Raw genomic sequence first — 13347 nt, forward strand, 5'->3', positions numbered from 1 at the left:
TGAACCACACATAGATTATGATTATGAGGAAATGCAGGATAAGAAACACAATGTGAGGCAGTTTTAGTATGCCTAGAGATAGTGAAAGACACCCCAGAGGGTGTGAATACTCTACCTGCAATATCCAGCACCTTCACGTCTGAGACCTGTCTACAGGATATACATTATAAAAGGAGAGTCAACTTCTCAGATAACTGCTTATGAGAGAGGTCTTCATTAGAAGGCCAAGTCCTAAGAAATCGTAGGGCCACATTAACATCCCATAAAACCGAATATTTGGGCTGAGATGGACGCACCATTCTAATGTCATACAAGAGCCTACATACTAAAGGATACTACCCTGCTGACTTACCATCAACATGCGGATGTCCTGCAGATATGGCAGATATGGCTGACCTGAAATTATTCACAGTCCTGTAAGCCAAAGCTTTACTGGCCATTTCTGAGAGGAAGTTTACTGTTAGTTGAATTCCGGCCCCAAGAGAGCCACACCTTGTTCACAGCACCAACTAACCCATCATCGCCAGTCTGTCTCATACTATTGGTGAGTAGAGGGAGCCCGAGATTGAGAGAGGAAGAACATTGCATCCTCTGAAACTCCTGGCATCTGCCAGTATCTCCATGTCATGAGAGATAATAGCCTCTTCAGAATTAACAGAAGTTCAGAAAGAGCCAAATGGGAGCTGGAAGATCGCTATTGCCATCACCCCTGGACACCAAAGCTGTGTTTTCCAACATGTGGTTACCAACACCAATTCTGCTCTCTGACATCTGATCTGTGTCAAGACTCTTTGGATCATGAAAAATGGGGTAAACTCATAAAGGAGCCTCGTCGACCACGACTGTAGAAATGCATCTGAAGCCTCTGCCAGAGGGTCCGGCCTCCAACTGAAGAACACTGGAATCTGAGCATTCAGCCTCAGGGTGAACAGATCTATCTGGCATGGACCCCATCACTGATTTATGGCACAAAATATCATGGGACGCAGTTCCTAATCGCTTGAGTCATGAAAGAAACACAAGTTCCAGTCCACCATCATATTAGATTTGCTTGGAATGTATTCTGCCACTATCGACATCTGACGCTCCAAACAATAATGCCAAAAATCATTGGAAATCTTGACTAGAAGCCGAGATTTTGTTCCCCCTAGGCGATTTATGTACCTGACTGTGGAATTGGTGTCCATTCTCAGGAGAATACAACATTTCTCTGCATGAAGGAATAGACATTTGATTGCAAAAGCTCCTGCTAACAACTCCAGGCAGTTGATATGATGCTGAAGTTCCTCCAGAGATCATCTGCCGTCCATCTCTACCAGGCCACAATGCGCCCTCTCACCCCCCATGACTGGCGTCTGATTCTATTATCACTTCCGGGGACAATGCAAAGATGACTTTGCCGTTTCATGCATCCACGTGTTCCAACCACCAGGATATTCCCGCCCTGGCATCCTCTGAAAGCAGAATCCACTCTGAGTAGGCAAACCTTTACCAAAGATGTAAAATCTTCAGACGCTGAAAAGCCTGATAATGAAGGGGCCCTAGAAAGATCGCTTCAATAGACGATGCTAGAAGCCCTACCAGGCGAGCTAATGTCTTCAGTGATATAGTTGGAGAGACAAGGGCTCTCCTCAACTCTTTCTTGATGGACTTCCGTTTTGAAAGAGGTAATTTCAGCTGAGCATTGACCAAGACCTAAGAACCCAGTACTCTGAGAGGGGCACATACTCGATTGCTTGATTGATGACAAAGTCTAGATCTTCAATTAACTGAAAAAGTAAAGTTGTAATACTTCTAACTCCATTGAAACTGAAGGAACCTTCGATGAGGAGCAGAAATCGGAACCCATAGATAGGCGTCCTTGAGGTGGAGGCGCACCATCCAGTCCCTCTCTTGCAAAAGATCTCTGAGAAGATGTATGCCCTCCATTTTGAAATGGCAGTATGCTATCCACGTATTGAGCTGTTTCAAATTTAGTACGAGGCGAGATCCCCCACCTTTGTTTGAACTAAGAAGATTGGCTGGCGAACCCATAGGGATGGTGAATGGTCTCTACAATTGCCCCTTTCTGAAGCAGAGAATCAACCTCTTCGTCTATGAACTTGCTCTCTGTTAAAGAAAAAAAAAGTAGAGGGGTAGAAGGGTTTGTCTGCACCGGGGAGGAGTAAAACTCCAGACAAAAACCCTGTGTTTTCTACAAAACAGAAGGGTCTTGTGTAATGGAAGCCCATTTGCCCACAAAACGTTGAATCCTCCCCACTAAAAGAATGTCTGAGGTGGAAGTAAGTTTTACCTGTATACATGGCATCCGATGCATAGGTTTCACCACAGTGTCTGACTCTATGGGCCCTGCTATGGCCTCCCCTGTATCGTGTGGGATAGAAATTCTAACCAGATGAGCTTCCCCTGGTTCTTGATGTGAAACCTCTGGAGGTCGGATGAAAACCTCGACCTGGTACATGACCGCTATAATGCCCGGCCCTGGCAAAAAGGGCATTGTTGGAAACTTTTTTCATGGACCATTCAGCCTTGTCTAGGGCTGAAAAAGTGGCTAAATATTTGCCAAGGTCCTTCTCAAACTTGTTGCCGAACAATAAGCCATTAGCCAATGCCCCTGCCTCCGTGGACGCCAGTTTAGCCAACTTGGGGTCAATTCACATGAGGAACAACTTATGACATTCCGTGGACATCGTGCAGTTAGCGTTCCCTAGTAGACATACAGCTCTCTGAGCCCACTCTAAGATTACTTCAGGATCCAACTGGGTATTAGTGTTCTTTGCCTGGTTCACGAGGTTGAGAATTTTAGTGAGAGGACCTGACAGACCTAATACTTTATCTTGGCATTTGGAATACAACCCAGCTAGGTTACCTGAATTTGCTATACACCCATTACCCTTGAGCTGGGCCACGCTGCAATGTCTGACCTGGAATTAAGGGGCACCCACTGACTCACACCCACCACCCGGATCCCATGCCACCTACCAATGATTGTAGTTACGCCCACTGTACTCACCCCCTTGTGGCTGCTGTGATGCCCTCAAGCGCCCATCCAGATCTGGGTTGGCATACCACAATTCTTCTGATGGGTGCTGACCTGCAGAGAAATACAGACGGGAGAACACCATTACATATACAATCCAGCCTGTTGCACATATGGCCCACAAATTCCATTTCCATCTCCATTGGCACACACATCACCCGGTGCCCACCATGTATACTACTAAAAGACATACCACCACCCCAAATGCTTGCACACACATCTCCAAGCAACCTTGCCACATGCATTGTGTCCAAGGTGTACTCACCTGTTGGTCTGGAGGCCCATACATCAGTCCATATTGGGGTAGGACCCCTTCCACCAAACACTCCAACTCCTCCGAAGCGAAGGCAGGAGCCATTTCCCCAGTCACACGGGCCATGGTAGGTTCCAGACACAGGTCACAGCAGCACACGCAGCGGAGGTGTTGTCCTGTGGAAAATCAGGAATCAAGTGAGGATTTAGATAGAAAATGGCGGTCACGTCCGCGGCGGTGCAGACCGCAGCTGATCGCCATTGGCCACTGTACTCTATAGAGCCCCATATTAGCCAATGAGAAATTGCAGGGCGGTGCAAGACAGCCTTTCGCCACGACACCCAACGTCGGCAGAGTTACCTCACTTCCCTAGATACAGGACAGGTGGTCGCCATTTACTGGTGGTGGACAACATTCAGATAATCCATAACTGCGTCATTGCTAAAGGTTGCACGTACATGCCATTCCCACTGTCCCATCACATTAATGCTCTATGTACATTGAGGTAGTGGTTCCATTGTTCAATTTGTGACAGCATACTCACTCTTGAGTCCCTTAGATACCTACCACTGTGGAGGAATAGGAGAAGGAGGCAAGCCCCCATGTACAGACCCCTTTAGGACTTGGCTACACTGGAGGATGGGCACATAATACTCATCTATAGACTGGACAGGGCCACATTCACAGAGCTGTGTACCCACTTGGAGCCTGATCTGATATCTGCTATCCGTCATCCCACTGGGTCCCCCCTCTTGTACAAGTTCTATCAGTGCTCAATATCAGTGCTCCATTTCCTGGAAACTGGTTCTTTCCAAGTGACAGTGGGCTTGGCAGCAGGAATGTCACAGCCAATGTTCTCAATTGTGCTGGCAAGGGTTCTGTCTGCCTTTGTCAAACACATGTGCAGCTACATTGCTTTCCCCCAGATGGATGATTTGGCCACTGTGAAGGCAGGATTCTATGAAATGGGACATATACCCAATATTATTGGTGCGACTGATGGAACACATGTTGCGTTAGTGTCCTCCCGCCCCCCACCAGAATGAACAAGTGTTCAGGAATCGGAAGAGTTTCCACTCACTCAATGTGCAAATTGTGTGCCTGGCGGACCAGTACATCTCCCATGTCACTGCCAAGTATCCTGGGTCAGTGCATGACGCCTTTGCTCTGAGGAATAGCAGCATCACAAATGTGATGGCACAACTACAGAGGCACAGAGTGTGGCTAATAGGTGAGCCTGAGTGCCCACCCAATGTATGTCAGTGTATGCCTTCTGGTGTTAACCCCATACCATTGTGTAAGGCTAATGTTTGTCCCTCAATACTTGCAGGTGACTCAGGCTACCCAAACCTATTGTGGCTCCTGACCCCTGTGAGGAATGCCAGGACAGGGGCTGAGAATCGTTACAATGATGCACATGGGCGAACCAGGAGAATAATCGGGAGGACCTTCAGCCTCCTGAAGGCCAGGTTCAGATGCCTGCATCTGACAGATGGATCCCTGTGCTACTCACCTGAGAAGGTTTGCCAGATAGTAGTGGCATGCTGCATGTTGCACAACCTGGCCCTCAGACGACATGTGCCTTATCTGGAGGAGACTGGAAATGCCCCTGTGGCAGCAGTGGCCCCAGAGGACAGTGAGGATGAGGAGGCAGAGGATAAGAAAGAACATCAGTTATACGCCGATACTTCCAATGACACACAGGTGAGACAGTGGAACTGACCATTGCTCCGACTATTGATGTTTTCTGTGTGGCTGTGGCATGAAGGCATTCACTTCCTTTGAACTCAACTTATTTTCACCTATGGCTAGTCTTTTTACAGATATTGGTGATATGACAACAGTGTCCTGATGTGTTTACTGCAGACAGCTACAGGTCATCATTTGTATGCTATCACAGTGTTCAGATCATTTGCACTAGATGTGACTGTTCCGATAAATGCACATTCTCAAGGGTGTTTATTGTAGTGTAAATAATTGATGGAAAAGTGCAAGGGAATGGGGTGATGGTAGAGGAAAGTCCAGGGAATTGTTCCAGTCTGTTTGTAGCACAGGTCCAGTGTCCAAGGGGCCATCGAAAGGGAGCAAAGTCAGTTCAAAGTAGACAAGGTTGTTAAGGATCTGGCCCATTGTGTCCTAGGATTGTTGGTAGGCCCCCAGAATCTTGGTGAGTGCCCCCTGGAGAGTCGGTTCCCTGGGTCTGTCCTCCCCCTGGCACAGAGCGGTTCTCCTAGTGTCCCTGTTGCCCTGTGCCTCTGTCCCCTGAACGGTGTGCCCACTGCCGCTGTCCCCAGGTCCCTGATTGTCTTGGGGCGAGGTGTGTACTGGGATCCATGCACAGGTGGGCACACTGCTGATTGACGTGTCCTGGGGACAGAGGTGTGGGGACATTGGGTGGATGATGTGGTGTTAGATACTGATGAGGAAGGCTCTGTGGTGAGCTGTGAGTGGGCTGGGGTGGCAGACTGATCAGTGGTCCCTGATGGGCTAGGTAGTTCATCCAGATCCAGAAGTCCAGAGTTACTGTCATCACTGGGGGCATCTTCTGTTGAGGGACTGGTTAGACGTGGCACCTCCTCTCCGCTGAGATTGGCTGGGGCACCTGTGGGGATGTAAGTGATGTATTATGCTACATGTTTTTGACAAATTGTACATCGCTAGCTTGCTCTTTATTGTTGCTGTTGTCCTGCCACCTTTGTTTGTGTATGGTGATGTATTGTGTGATTGTTAGTTCTCCATGCTATGTATGCTTTTGTGAGGGGTGTACATGGAGGGCTGGGAGGGCATGCCCATGCATTGGTATAGTATGCTAGGCATTGGGGTTAGTCATATGTGTAGGTGCAGTGTGTGGGATTGAGTGGAGTGATGGGAGAGAGGGTGAGGGGTGTGATGGCATACAGGTATGGGGGTGATAAGTAATAAATATTGACTCACCAGTGTCCAGTCCTCCTGCTACTCCAGTGAGTCCCTCAGGATGCAGTATTGCCAAGACTTGCTCCTCCCATGCTGTGAGCTGTGGGGAACGAGGCGGGGTCACCACCAGTCCTCTGGTTGGTGAGCTGGTGCCTTGTTGCCACAGGATGTATCTTTCCCCGTAGGTCGTTCCACCTTTTCCTGATGTCATCCCTTGTTCTTGGATACTGTCCCACGGCGTTGACCCTATCCATGATTCTCCGCCATAGCTTCATCTTCCTGGCAATGGATATTTGCTGGACCTGTTCTCCAAACAGCTGTGGCTCTACCCTGACTATTTCCTCCAACATGACCCTCAGCTCCTCACCAGTGAAACAGGGGTGCCTTAGTGGGGACATGGGTGTTGTGTGGTGTGTGTTCGTGAGAGAGTGTTGAGTAATGTGGTGGGGTGTGGGATGTGGGGTGTATGACGTATGTATGGGTGTTTGAGGTGTGTGTGTCTAGTTGTATTAGTGGTCTTGGTTTCAATCTTGTGGCAATAATTGGTGTTTGCAAAGGGTTGTGGGTTATGTGGGTGTGTGTTTTATAGGGCTGTGTGTGGGTGGGTGTGGTGTGTGTATCAGTGTCAGGTGTGTAATTTCGGTTTTGGCCAATGTAGTGTTGTTTTGTATTTGGGTGTCCATTCTGAGTGCGCCGGTGTGTACCGCCAATGGTTAAGCGCCATTGAATGTCCGCCGTGGTGAATCGTGGATCATAATGTGGTGGGCGTTGTATTGTTGGCGGAATGGTATGGGTGTTGGTACCAACACTTTAACACTGACCTTTGGGCTGGCGGATTTGTGCAGGTGGCAGTATTCTGTTGGATTGGTGTGTGTGTGTCATAATATGGGGAACGGATATCCGCCACCGCGGCGGCATATTTGCGCCCGTCACCGCAGTGGTAAGCGGGATTTACCGCCAATGTCATGATGAGGGCCTATATGTGGTGCAAACCATAGTATCTGACTCTTAGAAGGTTAGGCATGAAGGAAATGTAGCTGTGCATGTGGTTATGTGCAAATAATGTACAGGATGTTTGGTCTTTAGTAGCTCACAATGAGTTGAACTAATCTAGAGTGGGTCTCACTACAGGAAATGTTTCCAGTCCCTGGCTTAGATAATGTTTGTGTCTTGGATTGCTAACATGATGAGAAAGAAAGTGTTGAGGCTACTCCACAGATCACTTGAAATTAGTGTTTCTTAGGAACTTGGAAATGATTGAGAATAATCTGTAATGACTGTTCTGGGAATGCATGTGAGAGATGGCAACAAATTGTGTCACTGCACTACAGACAGACATCTTTTATTGTATCTTGTTCTCATCCATACAGGTCAATGTCCATCAGAAGCTGGATTCGTGGATGGCCATTGCAAAGAAGGTACAAACCCTGGATCTCTTCAAGCGGCGCAACCTGCACTGCAGGAAGAGGTGGACCTCTGATGCTGGACCAGGAAGTCAGCAGAAGTCCAGCTCACCCGGGCCTCCCAATGAGGCAAGAGTGTGCACCGCGCCCTGATCACCCCTAATGGCCCGCATCCTTGCGGTGGCCTACCCAGACTCTGATGGGCAATTGGGAGCCTAACAGCAGCATCAAGGGGGGTGAGTTATTGTATATTGCTAATGCTGTTGCTTAACCTTTTTAATTGACACACATCCAACGTAGACAAGGATTTTTGGAGGTGTAAGTTTTTCAGACAGTGTCTGATGCTGTGTTTAGTGTATTGCTTTTTTCTAAAGGTTGTCACTAGATTCCTCATCACAAGCCAAGTACTGTTTTGAGCAGACACATGTCTGCATGCGATAAAAGGGGTACCTGCGTTTTATTCATGTTATGAGTGACACTTTTACCAAACATGCCCCATTTGAGGATTGGGTAGGTGTGATGCTCCATCACAAATGTGAGTAGGTAATGTGGACCCTATTCCTGCTGATATGGCATAGTAAGCACTTATGAGACAGTTCATGTTTCAAACTTTACATCGGTAAGTTGGTACAATGAAATATGATCATGAGGATCTGCACCAAAAGGACTGTAAACATGTGTACAATGGCATCATTCCTTATCTGAAATATGTTTCAATAGCAAAATTCAATTCATTTCATGTAGACAGTAGCAGATTGTCATGAAGACTTTTTCCCTAATGTGCATGTAAGCCAATCTGTGTCAACCAACATGAATGTTTCATGCCAGATTGTATTGATTGAAACAGACAGAAATGTGCCCACATTGGAGATAGAGTTACATGTACCCCAAAGAACATTTAGGCATCCTTATTTATGTGCAGATGAAAAAAGCAATTATGTTGAAAAAGGTGATAATTAAAAGGGCAATTGCAGATGGAAGGCTCCATCACATAGATGTTGGATTATCCCATTTGTATAAGTCAATATCGGGCTCAAAACATGTCTCTTTTGGATATGTGAAAATGTTTGTGCTCTGTACTGAATTGGTTTAGGAATGTATCCACCCCCCATGCATTGCTAGTGCAGTAGTAATTTCTTCCCAACCCTAACTCCTTCCCAAACACCCTACTCATTTTCTGAAGGAAGATATTATGGGGCATATTTAGAAGCCCCTAGTGCCACCTTGAACAGCCCTAGTGTCATTTTATTTATGCTAAGGAGGTGTTAAGGAGGCCTTTCTCCCATGCAGTATTTACGAAGTGGTGCAATGCTTGCATTGCGCCACTTTTTGTGAGCCCCTGCACCACATTATGCCTGTGACAGGTATAATGTATGCAAGGGGGGGGCGTTCTGATGCAGGGAGGCCTGAAAAAACGGTGCAGTGAAATTTACAACATTTCACTGCAGCATTTTTCTGTCATTTTTGACAACTGCACAGAGCAGGCATTAAAATGACACACCCATTTTAATCAATAGGCCTCCCTGTGCTTTGCTGCACTAGCATCAACACTTTTGACGCTAGTGTAGCAAAGCGCCACAATAGCGTCATGGAGCACCATATTGTAAATACCATGGTTTCATTGGGTGGGGCAGGAGCAATGCAAGATAAGTGATGCATCGGAACCAATACGACACTTTCTTGTACATATGCCCCTATGATTGCCCTGGCCTGACCCCTTACTCATCCTAGACCACCCCCAAACGTAAATCCACCCCACCAAATTGTCTTGCCACTCCTTCCACACCACAATCCAGCCCTTGTACATCCCAACCCACCCCTTCTAAAGCCAAACCTACCCCTCCTAAATACAAACCCACCCCTCCCAAATCCAGACTCACCCACCCAAAACCACTCCTCCCAAAACCAAGGACTCCCCCCGCCAAGTAAGATCATTGAGGTGCCTGCTCTCTACCCCAGAAATGCCCCTTCTAGAGGAGGCTTATTTCGGCAGTGTAACTGAGAAGCAAGTTATGGGCATGCAACCCAGACTTTGTACTTTGTGGCCTAGTGTCTTTGATGTGATTTTGTTTTTGAGTGAACCTTACAGAAAATATGAGAGAGTTCTCTCATACTTGTAAAAAATATTTTGATTCCAGAATATCTTTATCCTGGCCTTATTTTTAGATTGTTACAAATTGTTTGCTGATGATGTTATTTCTGCTATTGTGTGTGCCATGCACTTACTCTCATTTGTGATAGTGACAAGCACAGGCTGTATATTTTAGATATAAATTTTTTATGCATACATTTGTGTTGTACATTTGTGATGGATATGTTAATTTTGGTGCAAGCATTCATCAAGTTACTTGTCACTTACCCACATTTATTTGTGTTTCTGTTATTGTGACAGGAGAATTCATGTGTTTTTATTTTTACATGATGTGTCAATAATATACACACATGCATTATACAGGGAACTTGACATTTCACAGTTAAATGACATCTAATGTTTGTCATTCTTGCACAGATCTTCATACATCTCTGACATGTTTGCCGTTTGGAGGTAACATTGTTTGTACATTCTGTGTACACCCACTAGTAGCACTTTGTAGTGCAATTGCTATATTATCATGGATTTGAGTAGTTCCTATTGAGTATACTGTTTATGTATATGATATGGTACTTTAGGGAAAATTATTGCACACACCTGTGTGAACACATTTCTATTTGTGATTGCTGTGCCTTTTTGTGTAAGTGTCCATTGCCATGAAGGCAGTTAATACCAGATTGTTGGGTGTTACTAATATATCGAGGTCTGTTTTTAAACATTTTTCCAAGTACATTATTACAGACATATGCATTGCACATCATTGTAGTATTGCTTGCAAGCATTTCTTGAACATGCTTGAGTCCAGTGCTAATGTACAGGTAAAATTCTAAGGAAGGCAAGTAAAACAGTGAACTGTTCAGGTGACAACGGGGTTGGTTTTCATCTTGGCCCAGGAGCAGCCCCAATAGCAGGACTTGCACTATTGGATTCATGGCGGTAGGAAATGGGATAATTAGAAAAAAAGTACGCTTCATGGTGGCTTGGTTGCCACAGTTAGGTTGGCCGAAATGCACATCGTGATTGGCTCAGCTGTAAAAGGGGTTAGAGTCCCTCGACCCGCCTCTTTTGCATATGATTCAGTTGATGCGGGTGGAGATTCATGGCAGTGATGACGGTTCGTCAGCGGTCTTTTGTCTATGGGATCGGCAACATCAAAATTTGGTGGGCGGACGGGAAATCCAATGATAAATTAACGGCAGGACTGTTACCGCCAAATCTAAATCAGGCCCATGGTCTTTGGTAGAAAGAAGTGCAGAAGAGCATTAGGTGATAGTGGACCCTGAACCTGAATACAACAGGTATCCTTCAGTGATTTGTTGGATAACCAATAGGATGCCCATTGAAGTTGGCTTGCCAAATAGCAATGCTCAGTAACAAGAGCTCCAAAGCCCCCCTTGTTGATAGGCAATTAAAATTTAGTGGGGCTGCCAAGTAGCAATGCTCAGTTACAAGCGCTCAAAGACCCCCCCTTGTCTACAGTCTTTTATAATTAAGTGAGCGCAACTCAGCACCTCCCACTACCCCATATTAGGTCACTAAGCATTCTTTTGAAGTCTCTGGAAACGTTTCTAGGAGGATAGATCAGAATGTTGGTAAAGTAATACAATAGATGGGCGAACATAATTTTAGATAGGGCTATTTGACCTATGACAGTCAGAGGATTCCTTCTCTAAAAAACAATATGAGATCGCAACCTGACAAGATTGCCCCTGTACAGGCCTTGTTCTGAGTGGCATGTTCTGAACCCAAGGTAATAGAAGGATGTTTCCTCCCAGGGAATGGGGCCATCTCACAAATCAATGCTGGCAGCAGAAGCGCTAAGCGAGAGAGGAAAAACACGATTCACTTCCGTGTCATATCTATGCAAAACAGAGCCTATGTTACTGTGACCAGAGCAACGTCATCAGCACAGAGCGAGTAAGTAAGTGTCCCTACATTTAAGGGAATTCCCCAACGCATCCCCTCCTGATGCCCAACAGCAGCTAGTGTTTCATGGCGAATGTAAAAGGCAGTGGAGAAAGCGGACACCCTGCCTCATTTTCTTAACAGATAAAATTAATGTGCTAATCCCAACTTGTAATTTGGGGGCAACTGGAAAAGTATTGGTATCTAAAGATGAGAAAAAGTTTTTTAGAATTTCATCATTTTGATTCCATTCCACTATTAGTAATGTGACATATGATATACCATCTGACAATCTCTGTATTTCCAACTCTTTTTAGCTGGATAAACTCTGACTTTCTAGAGCTGTGATATAATTAAAAGCTTGGTTACATACGCAAGACGTAACTTGAAATATAATACAGATGTCAGTATAGATAAATGCCTTCAGTGTTTGGTAAATACTAACTACGACTTGAATGAGTCTCAATGTAACACGTTTGTAAGCTCCAACATATTAAATAACATTAGAATCATGAGTTTCCTTCTAGCAATAATAAATCATTTTCCCGCCTCTGTCAATACCTCATGTGATTCAAAAGAAATGGGAATATTTGCAAATAACAAGGGCAAGTGTAAAGTTCATAATCGTTGAAAGCGTCAATGTGGAAATAATGTGCAAATACCAAAGTCAAAATCTTTGGTCTCAAGTATTGTCCTAAAGTTCTTCTCCGAATCCACATTCTTTAAGTTCTAGACTCTAACAGGAAGGGTCCAGCTTCAGCATCTAAGAAGCATATTTATACTTTTTGATGCAAAACTGCACTAATGCAGTTTTGCATAAAAAATGTTAGCACCGACTTGCGCTATTCCTGAGCACCAGCTGGACACCATATTTATGGAATGGCGCAAAGCGTGGGCCAGCATAAAAAAAAATACGTTAGCCGGGTGGGGGTGGCGGTATGGGAGAAGGGGGTTTTGCACCAAAAATTTACGTTAGGTTGGTTAGAGGCAAAAATAATGCCTCTAACCAGCCTAGCATCGTTTTCTGACACAAAGCCATCCATACCGCATGACTCCTGTCTTAGAAAAGACAGGAGTCATGCTCACCACCCCAATGGTCAGCACAGGGGACCAGTGACTCCTGGGCATGGCCACTGCACCCTGTGCCATGCAGAGGGACCCAAGTTGGGAATTACCTATACTTACTCTGCTTACCTGGGATGGGGTCCCCCATCCTCCGGTGTCACCTGGGTGTGGGTGGGGGTGTTCCTGGGGCTTGAGGATGGCACCTGTGGACCCATTCCATGGTATTTAAACATGGGAATGGGTCCGCAGGTCCCCTAATGCCTGGTTTGACCCAGGTGTTAAATAATGGTGTAAAGCAAGCTTTGCACCATTATTTAGCCCCTCCTCCCATCATTTTAGCATGGGGGGATAAATATGGGGCTATGAGTTAGCATCATTTTTTAAATGGGAACGCCTACCTTGCATCTCATTGACTCAAGGTAGGTTCACGTATCTAAAAAAAGGTGCATACTCCAATATTTTGACGTTAGACGGGTCTAACGTCAAAATATAAATATGGAGTTAGTTTTGCATCAAATTTGCATTAAAAAAATGACTGAAATTCAGCACAAATGGAGTATAAATATGCCCCTAAGTATATTGTTTGCCTTGCAAGGAGCACTTTGAAATGCAAGAACGTTTTATTCCATGAATCCACTATAATCACAACATTTCAAGTCACATGAGAGTTGTGGGC

Source organism: Pleurodeles waltl, chromosome 4_2 (genome assembly GCF_031143425.1).
Source record: "Pleurodeles waltl isolate 20211129_DDA chromosome 4_2, aPleWal1.hap1.20221129, whole genome shotgun sequence".
Classification (NCBI taxonomy): Eukaryota; Metazoa; Chordata; class Amphibia; order Caudata; family Salamandridae; genus Pleurodeles; species Pleurodeles waltl.